Source organism: Aptenodytes patagonicus, chromosome 20 (assembly GCF_965638725.1).
Source record: "Aptenodytes patagonicus chromosome 20, bAptPat1.pri.cur, whole genome shotgun sequence".
Classification (NCBI taxonomy): domain Eukaryota; kingdom Metazoa; phylum Chordata; class Aves; order Sphenisciformes; family Spheniscidae; genus Aptenodytes; species Aptenodytes patagonicus.
In genome coordinates this window covers 6,375,911-6,390,276 of record NC_134968.1, presented here as the reverse complement: position 1 = coordinate 6,390,276, position 14,366 = coordinate 6,375,911, and the positions used below count along the sequence as shown (strand labels likewise).

The following is a 14,366-nucleotide window of genomic DNA, read 5'->3' as shown; positions in this document are numbered from 1 at the left end:
ACCACTCGTGGATTCCAGAGCCCTCCAAAGCAGATTCTCAGAGAAGAACCCCGGGATGGAAGATGGCGACTTCTGGCACCAAGCAGAAGGCTCCTGCCCCACCTGAGGGCTTACAACTACAAAATAGGTTCACCGCCCTCAAAGTTAAAGAGCAGCCAGGTGTGCCTTGAAGCAAAGGATCTGGTCCACCTGACCCTAAACCATGCATGGCCACCAGGAGGAAGCAACGAGTGATCCTTATGGGTGACTCTCTGCTGCAGGGGACAGAGGCACCAATCTGCCCACCTGGCCTCTATCACCTAGAGAGGTTTGCTGCCTGCCAGGGCCCCACACCTGGGATGTTGTGGAGGGACTGCCAAAGCTCACTCAGCTCTCTGACTACCACCCCCTGCTGTTATTCCTCGTGGGCACAAATGATACTGCTAGGGGAAACCGGGACAGTATCAAAAGAGATTACAGAGCTCTGCAGGGAGGTAGCCAAGGGCATGGGGGCCCAGGTGGTGTTGTCCTCAACCCTGCTGGTGAGGGGAAAGGTGTGAGGAGGAGGGCACTGATAATGCAGGTCAATAATTGGCTGTGGAACTGGAGTTGGTGACAGGGTTTTAAGTCCTACGACCATGGGACCCTGTTTGCAGAGCAGCATCTTCTCAGGAGAGGTGGGATCCACCTCACCAAGTGGGCAAAGTTACCTTTGCCAGTAGGATGGCTGACCTGGTAAGGAGGGCTTTAAACTAGGAATGACGGGGGAGGGAGAGAGTGACCTCCAGCCCTCTGAGGGAGTGATGGACACAGTTGATGAGCAAAGGGCCTGGGGTGATGTGCCAGGAAGGGATCACGAGATCAAGAAAACAGGGCTTCAGCAGGCTCACCTCTAGCAGTTGCATGTAAGCAAGGAAGTGCCTACAAGGCATCACTGTGGAGAAGTCCCCAAAATGCTTTCTAGGAAGTCGACATGCTGGGCTCCCTCTGTCAAGTGCCTGCACACTAATGCATGCAGTACGGGGAATAAACACAAGGAGTTAGAGATCTGTGTGCAGTCGCAGGCCTACAATCACATTGGGACTGCAGAGACGGGGTGGGATGGCTCCCGTGTCTGGAGTATTGCAATGGAGGAATACAGGCCCTTTCAGAAGGACAGGCTGAGAAGACAAGGAGGGGGACTTGCCCTTTCTGTGAGAGAGCAGCTGGAGTGCATGGAGCTCTGCCTGGGGATGGATGAGGAGCCAGCTGAGGGCTTATGGGTGAGGAAGAAAGAGAAGACAGGTAAGGGTGACATTGTAGTGGCTGTCTGCTACAGGTTGCCTGACCCGGAAGAACCAGAGGATGAGGCCCTCTACAGACAGATAGGAGCAGCCACACATTCACAGGCCCTGGTCCTCATGGGAAGCTTCAACCACCACGATATCTATGATATCTGCTGGAGGGACAACACAGCAGGACATAAGCAAGCCAGGAGTTTTCTGGATTGCATGGATGACGACTTCATCTCCCAAGTGAGAGGAACCAATGAGGACAGGTGTTCTGCTGGACCTCATATGCACCAGGAAGGAAGGGCTTGTTGGGGATGTGAAGATCAAAGGTAGCCTGGGCTGCAGTGACCACGAAATGGTGGAGTTCAGGATCCCAAGAGGAGCAAGGAGGCTAAATAGCAAGCTCACAACCCTGGACTTCAGGAGAGTATACTTCATTCTCTTTAAACGGCTGCTCGGAAGAGTCCCCAGGGTATGGCCCTGGAGGCAAGAGGGGCCCAAGAAAGCTGCTTAACATTCAAGGATCCCCTCCTCCAAGCCGAAGAGCAGATCATCCCAATGAGGACGAAGTCAGGCAAGCATGCCTGGAGGCCAGCGTGGATGAACAAGGAGCTCCTGGCCAAACCAAAACACAAGAAGGAAGCATGCAGAAGGTGGAAGCAAGGACAGGTAACCTGGGAGGAATACAGGGACACTGTCCAAGCATGCAGGGAAGCGGTTAGGAAAGCCCAACTGGAACTGAATCTGGTGAGGGATGTCAAAGGCAACAAGAAGGGCTTCTCTAAGGACACAGGTGACAAAAGGAAGGCTACGGGAAACGTGGTGCCACTGCTGAATGAGTGGGCTGGTTACACAGGATGTGGAAAAGGATGAGGTGCTGAATGCCGCCTTTGCCTCAGTCTTTGTGAGCAAGGTCAATCTTTAGGAATCCTTGAGACCAGGAGCAAGGGAGACGTATCCTTGGCGGAAGAGGGTAAGTTCAGGGAATACTTAAGGAAACGGGAGGCCTCCCTCAAAACTTTTACATCTTGTAGGCAATCACAACTCAGGTTTTTTGGAAGTCAAAAATCTTCTCCTGACTAGGAGTCAGGAGTCAGTCACTTCCTGCCAAGAAGTGCTCTCTCTCTCCAAGCATCATGCTGTCCACCCCATAATTTCCCGGTGGCAGAAGGGGGCCCACATAACTTTGATTTTCAGCAGCGTTGAAAAAATGGGGGAAGTAACCTTTGCAGCCCTCGATACCCAAATCTTGGGGAAGGCTGCTCAGTTTCATGGGTGAAAGATTTAAAGAGTCGATGAAATCCAGGAGTGCAGCCCACCTGCACCCCACAAGTGACCGCTGGAGTGAGTTGGGTGGGTGGGAAAGAGAAAGACATGGCACGTCCTCACCCAAGGAAAGCCCTTGGGCGACCAGCCAAGGATTGCAGGGCTGGGAGGAGGTGGGTCCCTTCCTGTCAATACAGCCACAGGCAACGCTACCAGTGTGCCCCAGGCCAACATCCCTTGCCTGCACTGCACCCATCCGGCACTTGAGCTGAGTCTTCTGCAAGCGCTGACACATTCCTGCCCTGGAAATTCTGGGGCCTCTCAATCCCAGCGCTCAGAAGAAGCCTCCGTGAGGGAATGGGTATGGCATAAGCCAGGAAATGAAAAGGTGGCGGCGGGAAAACAACCACTCAGCCCATGTCATTAGCTGGGATGTTTTCCGTTCATCATGGGCACCTTAGAAAATTGCCACTTCCGTAGAAGCTGCCTCTGGGCCTGGGGCAGGGGTCAGGGCCACCATAAGAGCCAGCCCAACTCCTCGCTGTCTCATCCACTTGCTCACCTCCTTCTCCTTGGGAACCAGGTAAGACTGAAGCCCTCTCCCCACGACCTTTTCCTGTTCATGCAGATGTGTGTTCCTCCATCCTATGCTGGGTCGTGGTGCTGCTTGAAAGGGGGAAGAAGGGCGAAGGTCTGACTCAGAGAGTGTCTGGAATTTGGCTGAGGGGGCTTTTCTTTTAAGAGAGAGTCAGCAGCCTTGCTGGGCCTGGCAACGCTTTGCAGTACTGTGTCAGGATGAAGCCAGGAAACCCTTTTGCCTCACTGCCCAGTTTCTAGCTCCTGGCTCAGCAGCGTGCCTTTGAAACACTCATGGCAGGGTGACAGACTCATGGCGAGCTGCTCCTCACATGTCCTTGTGCTATGATTCTTCCCAAACCTCTCTCCCGGGTGCACCTCCAGCCTCAAGACATGTCCTGCTACGACCAGTGCCAGCCATGCCGGCCTTGCGGCCCGACCCCACTGGCCAACAGCTGCAATGAGCCCTGTGTCAGGCAGTGCCAGAACTCCACCGTCGTCATCCAGCCCTCCCCCGTGGTGGTGACCCTGCCCGGCCCCATCCTCAGCTCCTTCCCACAGAACACCGTTGTGGGCTCCTCCACCTCCGCTGCTGTGGGCAGCATCCTCAGCTGTGACGGAGTGCCCATCACCTCTGGGTGCTGTGACCTCTCCTGCATTTCCAGCCGCTCCTGTGGCAGAACATGCCCTCCCTGCTAAAGCTACTGCTGACAGCCCAGACAAGGATCCCGAGGAACCCAAAAGCTGATGCTGCACTGATGACAGAGCTCCCGGCCATCGAGTTCAGAGAGACTGAGCATTCAGTGCTGCCCTTCCAAAGGAAGGCAGCTGGGGCCCTCTGAAAACATGGACAATGTCTAACTCCCTGGCCTTCCACTCTCTCCCATCTCTTTCTTGTCTTCTGTTCTTCTGGGCCGTAAGAACCCCAGAGCCAATCTGAGGCATCTGCAGGCCCCTCTCCCTCTGTGGGGCTGACAGATGGATGCCCTGCAGGATGTCCCCTGTGGCTGATGGGCACAGACTTTCTGCAGCTGGTGGTGCTCTCCCTGCTCTGGCCGCTTCCTCCACAAGTGAACTTGTTTTTCACCTTAGAGTCACTAAATTTTTCTGCATCCCAGCCTCTGCCTCCACATAACTCTTTTCCCGGCGGGCATTTTCTCAAGTAGCCAAGGAAGAAAGGCATTGCCTTGGGTGGCAGGGGATAAGGTGGGGGCACAAGCGGACCTTTCATCATTCCCAGAGGAAGGGGAGGATGGGACAGAGGGCAATGGGTCCCTTCTACTCACTGTCTCTTGGGGCTGAGGAAGACATACTCAGCTCCTCCAAAGCCAGTGGCGATCAGGCCCTGCATTCCGGCATCTCTGCTCAGATATGGCCTCTTGGGCTCGGAGCATGTCCTGCAGACGGGGAACCTGACCACTGCTATCCCCTAGAGAGGAGCCTAGTGCCGCTGGAGGCTCTGAGAGGTCAGCAGCTCACAAGCTTGTGCAGAAGGCAGATCATCCTGCTTTGGATAGCCCTGTGCTGGGAAAAGCAGCTCAGTCAGAAGATGGCCCCAAAGGATGCAGGAGTGGGGATCGTGTGAGAAAAAGCCTTTAAAACAGCCCCACCATTTCCTCCTCATCCTCCTATCTGTCTCCAGAATGAGAGAGAGCATGGTCTGCACCCAAGGGCAAGGACAGGAAGGACAGGTCACCTATACACCCTCCACCCCCCAAACAGTTCCCTGCACAGCCCAGCAGTTACACAGATGTGCGGGGCTAGGGCGACTCACAGGTTGATGTTGAAATCAGCCTGGCCAGGCCACACACTACGGCCCTCATGCCTCTCACACACCCCCAGCTCCCACCAGACAGGGAGCCCCAAGGACAGCAGCCAGTGCCCAAGCCCCCACAGCTGCTCTGTGGTGCTTGGCCTTCCCCCAGGCATGAAGCAGCTTTCCCCAAAGCTGGCTCTTCTCCTGGCAGGGCCCACCAGTTGCCCACCTCTGCCTGGTGGTCTGCTCCCCCATTGAGATCTTGGATAGAGCTGTACAGCCTGGTCCCACTGCGGAAGAAATGAGGCAGGGCTGAGGGAAGCCCACGAGGTAGGGCATGAGGAGGCCTCCAAGGAGGGACAGAGTGCACTGGGGGAGAGCAGGTCGGAGACCTCGACTTCCTCCAGCTGCAGGAGGCTGTATTTCCCTGTGGTGTTCAGCAGCGTGGTGAGACGGACACTCTGCTTGGGATCAGATACTGCCTGATATGAGATACGCCGTGGGGCTTGTCCTTTCCTCTGCTGGTACCAGAACAAGCCATGAAATTTAGAGACCTGGTATGTGCAGGTTGTTTGGAAGGTGTTTCTCTCCTCTACTGTGACTTGTCCTTCTTGCTGGGTGACGGTGGTCTGCCCCATGGTGCCTGGAAGAAAGCAAGGGTCAGCGATTGTGCAGGGAAAGGCTCTGAGAGGCAAAACAAGAGGGGACGCAAAGTGTCGGAGGAGAAGGCTCCCTGTGCCTTGCTCTGCAGCCAGAGCCCCATGGATGGGAACAGCAGGGCTGTTGTGTGTCTTTGGGCAGGAGGCCTGAGACCTCAGCTCAGCGTGGATCCCACAGCACAATAATGCCAATTACCTCCCACAGGGGTACCCCCAGAGAGAGCTCTGCTTTCACCAAAGACCAGTCTTTGGTCTCCACTCTCGTGCTGCCCGGAGCCTCCAGGGAACAGCCTGTAGTGCCTGGCCCTCCTGTGCTGGCTCCAGGACACCTCCAGCAGGGGGAGGGACCTGGGAACTCCTGCAAAGTAGTTTCATCCTGTTCCCCATTCCCTGTCCTCTCAGAAGGCTCCGAGACCAAGGGAGGGAAAAGGAGGCCCCGGAAGTGCAGAAATGCAGGAGGAATGGATAGCCAGGGCATGCTGTATGACATGTGCCAGCCAGGAGAGAGACTGGGACACCCTAAGAATGTGAGTGGGATGAGAGAGCTTTCATGTCCCTGCATCAGCTTTCAAAAGCCCTGTGTCCTCGGGTTGCAAGGTCAGAAAATACGTAGTGCCGAGATAGAAAAGAGCTTCTGCAATGTTATGTCTGTGAAACGCTGAGCCCAGACAGATCAGAAGAGAGAGGCAGAGAGAGGTGGACGGTTGGCAAGAGAAAAGGAAGGGAAGGGGTCTGAGATGATCAGGAGAGGAGCTGTTTCTTCTCCATCTCATTTTTTCCATCGGTAACAGCATCTTGAGAAAGCAGGTGCAAATCCACCCGTGTGATCTGATGTTTCCCAGCATTTGCTCACAATTCAAGAGCAGCTCCCTGCAGAGATCTGTTGAGAGGGTGAAGGTGTCATGGGGAGAAGAGGAGTCATGCCTCCAGTCAAAGCCAATGCTTAGCCAGTGGTTGCCTCAGGAAGGCAGTGAGGATGAGATACCTGAGGTGCATGCTGAGACCGATCCTCCTGCATGTGTGAGAGAGACTCAGAAAACCCACACGTCCCCACGAAGAGCCCCAAGAGAGCAGAGCTGCCAGAAATGACTCTGCAAGGGGAACAAAGAATGAAATGGGGAGGAGAAAATGCTTGTTCTTAGCACGCCCGAAATGCCTCTGCTCTGGTCTTCTCTCCTCCAGCAGTGACACATGTTGCTCGTGCAGCCAACACCTTCTGTCTTTCCAAGGTGAGAGGTTAAAGGGGGATAGGCCTGCACCAACCTCTCTGACGCATCCTCCTGTGCAACATCTTGGGAGTCTCTCCTTCCTTGACACCTGTGTCTTCTCTCTCTCCATCCTCAAGCCCTTGGCTGGGTTGGCCTCTCCTGGCTCCTGCACCATGTCCAGCCCCAAGCTCCTGCCAGCACACCCCAAGGCTGCAGCTCTCACAAACATAATGGTCAACAACCTGAAACCCTGCAGACACCAGCTGTCCTACTCAGGCCCCCAGGCACCGTGGACTTCCTCCCTCTATCTAAAAAAGCTATCTCAGGAACCAATAAAGGAAGTTTCCTTGCCACACTGCTCATCCCAACTCATAAATCAGCTTCTGAGAAGCTTACCCAAAAGTAAACAACCAACCTTTCCAGTTGACCATAACCGTTCCATTCTCAGTTTCCTCAAAACCAGTTGTATCTGCATTTGCCCGCTCCTTACTTCTAGCATTCAACAAACCAACCAGTCAAACTATTTTTACTCTTTCCATACCACAATTTAGGGTGGACAGGACCTCTGCAGATCACCCATTCCAAGTCCCTGCTCCAAGCAGGTCTCATGAGATCAGGCTGGTCAGGGTTGTGTCTGTCAAGTCTTGAAAATTTCCGAGGCCAGAGCCTGCACAACATCTGTGGACAGTGCATTCCAGGTCTTGAGAATTTTCAGGGTAAAACAAAAAATTAAAATAAAGGGAGTTTCTAATACAGAATCATAGAATCACTAAGGTTGGAAAAGACCTCTAAGATCATCGAGTCCAACCGTCAACCCAACACCACCATGCCCACTACACCATGTCCCTAAGCGCCTCATCTACACATCTTTTACGTACTTCCAGGGATGGGGACTCAACCACTTCCCTGGGCAGCCTGCTCCAATGTTTAACCACGCTTTCAGTAAAGAAATTTTTCCTCACGTCCAATCTAAACCTCCCCTGGTGCAACTTGAGGCCATTTCCTCTCATCCTATCACCTGTTACTTGGGAGAAGAGACCGACACCCACCTTGCTACAACCTCCTTTCAGGTAGTTGTAGAGCGTGATAAGGTCTCCCCTCAGCCTCCTCTTCTCCAGACTAAACAGTCCCAGTTCCCTCAGCCGCTCCTCATAAGACTTGTTCTCCAGACCCTTCACCAGCCTCGTTGCCCTTCTCTGGACACGCTCCAGCACCTCAACGTCCTTCTTGTAGTGAGGGGCCCAAAACTGAACACAGTATTTGAGGTGCGGCCTCACCAGTGCCGAGTACAGGGGCACGATCACTTCCCTACTTCTGCTGGCCACACTCTTTCTGATAGAGGCCAGGATGCCATTGGCCTTCTTGGCCACCTGGGCACACTGCCAGCTCATGTTCAGCTGGCTGTCAATCAGCACCCCCAGGTCTCTCTTCCCCGGCACCAAGGTCAGGTTGACAGACCTGTAGTTCCCCGGATTCTCCTTCCCGCCCTTCTTGTAGATGGGCATCACATTGGCAAGCCTCCAGTCGTCCCGGACCTCCCCCGTTAACCAGGACCGCTGATAAATGATGGAGAGTGGCTTGGCAAGCTCCTCCGCCAGCTCCCTCAGCACTCTCGGGTGGATCCCATCCAGCCCCATAGACTTGTGAGCGTCCAGGTGGCGTAGCAGGTCGTTGACTGCTTCCTCTTGGATTACAGGGGGTTTATCCTGCTCACCATCCCTGTCTTCCAGCTCAGGGGGCTGAATACCCTGAGGATAACTGGTCTGACTATTAAAGACTGAGGCAAAGAAGCATTAAGTACCTCAGCCTTTTCCTCATCCTCGGTGACAATGTTCCCCCCCGCATCCAATAAAGGATGGAGATTCTCCTTGGCTCTCTTTTTGTCATTAATATATTTGTAAAAACATTTTTTGTTGTTTCTAATGACAGCAGCCAGGTTGCGTTCTAGCTGGGCTTTTGCCTTTCTCATTTCCTCTCTGCATGACCTAATGAGATGCCTGTATTCTTCCTGAGTCGCCTGCCCCTTCTTCCACAAGCGGTAAACTCTCCTTTTTTTCCTGAGTCCCAGCAAGAGCTGGTCAGCCAGTTCAGCCAGGCCGGTTGTCTTCCCTGCCCGTTCTTCTTACGGCGTACAGGGACAGCCTGCTCCTGCGCCTTTAAGACTTCCTTCTTGAAGATCGTCCAGCCTTCCTGGACCCCTTTGCCCTTCAGGACTGTCTCCCAAGGGACTCTCTCAACCAGTGTCCTGAACAGGCCAAAGTCCACCCTCCGGAAGTCCATGGTTGCGGTCTTGCGGGCCCCCCTCCTTACTTCACCAAGAATCAAGAATTCCACCATTTCATGGTTGCTAAGCCCAAGACGGCCTCCGACCACCACATCTCCCACCAGTCCTTCTCTGTTTGTAAACAGCAGGTCGAGCGAGGCACCTCCCCTGGTAGGCTCACTTACCAGCTGCGTCAGGAAGTTGTCTTCCACACACTCCAGGAACCTCCTAGACTGTTTCCTCTCTGCTGTGTTGTATTTCCAGCAGACGTCCGGGAAGTTGAAGTCCTCCATGAGAACAAGGGCTAGCAATTGTGAGACTTCTGCCAGCGGCTTGTAGAATGCTTCATCCGCCTCTTCATCCTGGTTGGGTGGTCTATAACAGACTCCCAGCAGGATATCTGCCTTGTTGGCCTTCCCCCTCACCCTTACCCATAAACACTTGACCTTATCATCATCACAATCGCTAAGCTCTAGACAATCGAAACACTCCCTAACATACAGAGCCACAACACCGCCTCTCCTTCCTCGCCTGTCCCTTCTGAAGAGTTTGTAGCCATCCATTGCAGCACTCCAACCGTGAGAGTCACCCCACCACGTCTCTGTGATGGTGACTAAGTCATATCTATCCCGCTGCACAATGGCTTCCAGCTCCTCCTGTTTGCCACCCATGCTGCGTGCATTGGTGTAGATCTTAAGGCAACTTCCCCAGGCCAGCTTCCTCTCTGGTGTCCCAGCCTCAGCATTTGCAGCTGCAGGCCATGTGGCTCACCCCAGACACACAACCCTTTGCTGCCATGTGAGCGTGTCAGGGCAGCACCTCTCCCTGCATTGAAGCTGGAACAGGTCCCAGACCTCCACAACCACCCTACGGCGATCAGCAGGGACGGGCTGGATCTTGTCAGACTGGGATTACTTTGACTTGTTAGGTGGGGAACCCCTGGAGCTACAGCAATAGGGATGGTCTCTAGCTTTGACTTTGTCTCTCATGCACACACTTTGCGCCTGAACAGGCTGAATGTCCAAACAAGACCCCGCAGCTTGGACCCCAATACACCTTCTCTCTTTCCTGTAATGAGAACACAATCGGTTGAACTGCCTCTGTCCAATCCACAAAAGCCCAAAAGCCCTCTGCTGTCATTAAACCCAACAGGGATGGCTGGTGCCTGATTTACCTTCTTAGCGCTGGGCTTTCAAGGACTTGCCTAAAGTTGTCAGGGGCACAGAGGCAGAGAGCTGGCCGGTGTTGTCCTGGTTCTGAGAGTGTGGGGAGAGGCTGTGCTTCCTCCTGTGCATATGCATCTGCCTGTGCCTGTGGGCGTATTTGTGCCTGTGTGCTTGCAGTTGTTTATGCATTTGCAAATGCACGTGTGAGAGTGGGTGTCTGCCAGTGTGTGTGTGAACAAGTGCATTTCTGTGTGTGCCTGTGCGTGTGTGTGTGTGTACACGGATGTTTTTGCAGGGGAGCAAGTAAGTGTGTGTGTTGTCGGTGTGCATGTGTGGGCATGTGTGTGGGCATGTGTGTGTGCAAATGTGCATGTATATGTCTGTGTGTGTGTACATCACCATGCATATGTATATCTGCATGCAAGTGTGAGTGTGCAATTGCATATAAGCACGTGTGAACATTTATGTGATGACATGTCCCGGGGGGTTCCTGTGTAACTGGTTGTGCATGCTCATGTGCTCACTTGTGAGGAAATGTTTGTGTTTGTGCAGGCACATGTTTGTGCTTCCACTTCTATATGTGTAAAAGGGCCCGTGTGCATTTGTGTACATGCATGCTTGTGACCGCACACACCTGTGTGTCTACAGGCGTGGACATGTGTGTGCACCCTGTGTGTGGATGTGAGCATTTTTTCACGTGCCTCTGCATGTACGTGACTGTGCAATTCCTTCCATTTGCATGTGATGTCAACGGGTGAGATCAAAATGAGAACAAGAGTCCAACTGAAACCTGCAGTGAACCTCTGATCTGACTCGGACATCCCACATGGGCAAGTTGCGGTGAATGTCCAGGTTTGCCCAGGACTGCTGCACCGTCCCTGCTACATGTTATCTGGGAAAACAGCCCCTGTGCTTGCAGTCGTGTTTGCTAGGAAGCAGGAGTGCTGACACTTGGGAATTGGACCCTCTCCTTCCTCCAGCCCAGCCCAGGAGACAGGAGCAAGAGAAGGAGAGGTAGGAAAAGGCTAAAACCCCTCTGTCAGCAGAGGAAGAGAAAGTGGAAGCCCGCCTGGAGAGTCCCCAGCAAGAGTAAGTCTGCACAGCTACATCCCTAGCCTGGGACAGCTGAGCAGCCATGGCATCTGGAGGTGGCAGGCATCCCAGAGCTCAGGGGCTGGGTAGAGCATCCCCTGACTTCACGGGGATAGGAGAGAACAGGATGAGAGCCTCCCTCCACGTGCCTCTCTGCAGCCCAAAGCCAATGCCCGAGACCTTTGCAAGGTGAGGGGGGTGTGGGGAGAAATGAACTCATGGGTGGGTGAGGGCCAGGGAGGGAAGCGGTAAAAGAGGGGGCTCAGGGCTCACCTGCAGACGGGGAAGGAAATTCTCTCTGCTGTTGTAGCCTCCATTTCCCACCAGCAGGCCCCAATGAGCAACGACCATGGACATGGAAAGCCTGGCTGGAATAGGAGGAAGAAGGTCATTGACAGGAAGAAGCCAGAAGTCTCCTAGAGGAGGAATTTCTCGGGGAAACAGCTCCCAAGACAGACAGTGTTTCCACCTCTCACGCAGTGCCCTTCCTTCCACCACCAGCAGCCCCTGGGGGAAAGAGGGTCTCTCCCTGACCCAGTCAGGGAACAGCAGCAGGCGTTGGGGTGTGTGACCTTGAATCAGACATGCCTCCCCCCCAGGGCCAGTTGCTGGCTGCTCAGTCTCAGGACACGAAGGTCCAGGGGGGTGAAGACCAAAGGGTTCATCAGCTCTTTGGCTTTGCTGGGCACAGCACAGCAACGTAAGGACCCTAGTCCCTCCAGTTCAATACCTGCTCAGTGCACGGTCTCAGCCCTTGCCTGATTCATCACCACCTCAGTAAGGTGTTGGCTGGGCACAACTTTGTGCACACACACGCATTCACAGAGATCCACATGCACAAATGTCCACACAGGTAAGCACACATGCATCCACACAAGCAACTGTGGGCTCAAGAGAGGCAACACCGGGGATCACCCTGGCAGGGAAGGGCTGGAGCACCTTGGGTTAGAATAAGGCCCCAAACACATCCATAGTGTACGTTGAGGATCCCCAGAGACTTTGTAGGCAGGGCAGGAGGCCAAACAAGCTAGCAGCTTTCTCCTGAGGGCAACATTTGAAGGAAGAGAGCCGAATCCCAGCAGCACAACCCACCCACCTGAGGAAGTGATGACCACCTACAGCTGGAGTGAGCTGGGAGGGAGGGAGGGAGGAAGGGAGGGACAGGGAGAGAAGGGTGTGACATGTCCTCATGGATGGGAGCCTGGGGGTGTGGGGCTGAGGACTGCAGGGCTGGAAGCAGCCAAGCCCCTCCCTGCAAATGGGGACACAAACCACCCCACCAGAGTGCCACAGCCTTACAGTAACTGCCTGCACAGGACCACTCTGGCACTTGGTCTACATCTGCTGCCTGCTCTGATGCATTTCTGCCCTGGAAATCCTTGGGCTCATGATCCCGGCACTCCGTGAATGAATGGGCATGGTAGAAATGAGAAAATGAAAAGGTAGCACTGCAGGAAATCAAAACACAGCCTATGTCATTAGCTGGGACATTTTGATTAAGGGATGAGCGCGTCAGAAGATTATTACCTCCAGAAAGGGTGCCTGTGGAGCTTGGCAAGTGCAGGACCCTTACGAAAGCAAGTACAGCTCCTCGCTCCCTCATCCACTTCTCTTGCCTCCTTCTGCATTGAGAACCCGGTGAGGGAAGCTCTTTCTCCTCCTCGTACTCCAGGATGAGGTCGTGCCTCAATGGCCGTCTCAGCTGATACCCGCTCTGCCCTGTGAGCTCCTTCGTATGGGACATTGAAAGGGGAAGAGTGTTTGGCTTGGAGAGATGTGAGGGACTGGCTGAGGTGGCTCCTGCGCAACAGGCTTGGCAGAAACCTCTCTGGGCATGGCTGCTCTTTTAAGAGCGCGTGGGTCCAAGCGGAAGAAGCCCTGGTGTCTCCCTGCATAGCCTCTACCTGGCCACACAGCAGGTAGCTTGTCTGCTTTGTGGTGGGGAGCAGGAACCTGGCCTGCAGACCCCTGGGTATACGGAGAAAGCAGCGATGCAAGGGGAGAGCTGAGGGCCCCTTCCCCAAGCTCAGCCTTGAAAGACAGATGCCCTCCCTGCCCTGGGTTGTTGCACAGTCAAAGAAGATCTCTGCACCAGGGTGTCACTCACAGCACAGAGGTACAAGGCACTATCAGCTGCACGAGGCTGTGTTTTCCTGTGGTGGTCAGCAGGCTGTGGGGCTTGTCTTTTCCTCTGCTGATACCACAGGAAGGCATCAAACCTGGAGGTCTGGTACGTCCAGGTTGTTTGGAAGGTGTCTCTCTCCTTTACTGTGACTTACTGGATGACAGCGGTCTGCCCCACGGTGCCCGGAAAAAAGTGAAGGTCAGCAACCGTGCAGGGAAAGGCTCCGGGAAGCAAACCAGGAGTGCATGCAAAATCCTGGTCGAGAAGGCTCCCTGTCCTTTGCCCTGCAGGAAAATCCCGAGGCCTGGGGACAGCCAGGTGGAGAGTAGTTTGGGCAGGAGCTCAGAGCTCTCAGCCCAGCGTGGACCCTGAGGAGAGCTGGGCTGTGTCCCTGCTCCTGCTCCTATTGCCCAGAGGAGCAGGGAACAGCCTGTCATGCCTGACCTTTGTGTGCTGGGCCCAGCTCCCCTCCCGCAGGTTGAGGGGCCCATGGAGCTATGGCAAAAAGATTCATCCTACTTCCCCATCCCTGTCATCTCCTAGGGCTCCTAGCTCCCTGAGTACATGCAATGCCGAGCTTGAAAAGAGGGAGCCCTGGCTGTGTTGCCAACCAGGAGGAAACTGGAAGCCATGGCAGGTATGTGCCAGCCAGGAGGCAGAATGGGACACCCTATTAATGTCAGTGGGATGAGAGCTTTAAAGTCCCTGGGGCAGCTTTGGCAAGATCTGCTAATTTGCGTTGGAACGGGAGAATTGTGGGGCTGCAGAGACAGCTGAGATCTCCTCTGCTGACAGCAGGTGGATCAGAAGAGAGAGGCAGAGAGGAATGGATCAAAGGGGAGAGAAAAGATGGAGAAGGGGCCTGAGGTATCTCTCCTCTCTCTTCTGATTTTGTTTCCAACAGTAAGAGAGTCTTGAGAGAACTGGTGCAAAAACACAAACGTGAGCCGGTATTTCCCAGCATTTTCCTGTTATTCAAGAATAGTTGCCCACATAGACCTGATA

The 14,366-nt window shown here is 54.2% G+C and overlaps 1 pseudogene; it reads left to right on the top strand.

Annotated features, from left to right (window-relative positions):
• Positions 1-3,485: 3,485 nt before the first annotated feature.
• Positions 3,486-3,791, top strand: LOC143169324 (feather keratin Cos2-3 pseudogene; annotated as a pseudogene).
• The last annotated feature ends 10,575 nt before the right edge of the window (positions 3,792-14,366 follow it).